Source organism: Schistocerca americana, chromosome 6, assembly GCF_021461395.2.
Source record: "Schistocerca americana isolate TAMUIC-IGC-003095 chromosome 6, iqSchAmer2.1, whole genome shotgun sequence".
Lineage (NCBI taxonomy): Eukaryota > Metazoa > Arthropoda > Insecta > Orthoptera > Acrididae > Schistocerca > Schistocerca americana.
Genome location: NC_060124.1, coordinates 288,824,097 through 288,824,579, shown reverse-complemented (window position 1 = coordinate 288,824,579; position 483 = coordinate 288,824,097).

The following is a 483-nucleotide window of genomic DNA, read 5'->3' as shown; positions in this document are numbered from 1 at the left end:
GCTGCATCCGGACTTGGCTTCTCGAAGTGCGGTCTTGATGTAGTCGTGCTGCTGCTGCGAGGTGCCTTCCTTGGGTTATAGTTACAGGGAGAGTGATGCGCAATACATGGGCCTAGCCCTCTTAGCCTCTCCTCTCCTGCGGTCTTCTCCCCTTCTCGTGGGCCCGCTGATTTCGCAGAGTGGAAGACCGCACCAGGGGCTTGGGGGGGTTACCAGCCCCCCCTCGCACTATCCCTTTTTTAGTTGGGGGCAGTAAGCAGAGAATAAGTGGTGGCCCTTCCGCTGAAGGTGCCACCCCAACTCCCCCAGCACCTAGCCGGCCAACCGGCCGTGCCGAAAATCTTGTAACTTTTGCAGCTATGTATACCTGTAGTGAGTGCCACCGCAGCTTTACAACCAAGAACGGTCTCGGGGTCCATCGCCGCCGCCAACATCTAGCGGCCGCCAACGCGGAGATCGTCACGGAGAGGCATCGCGCGAGGT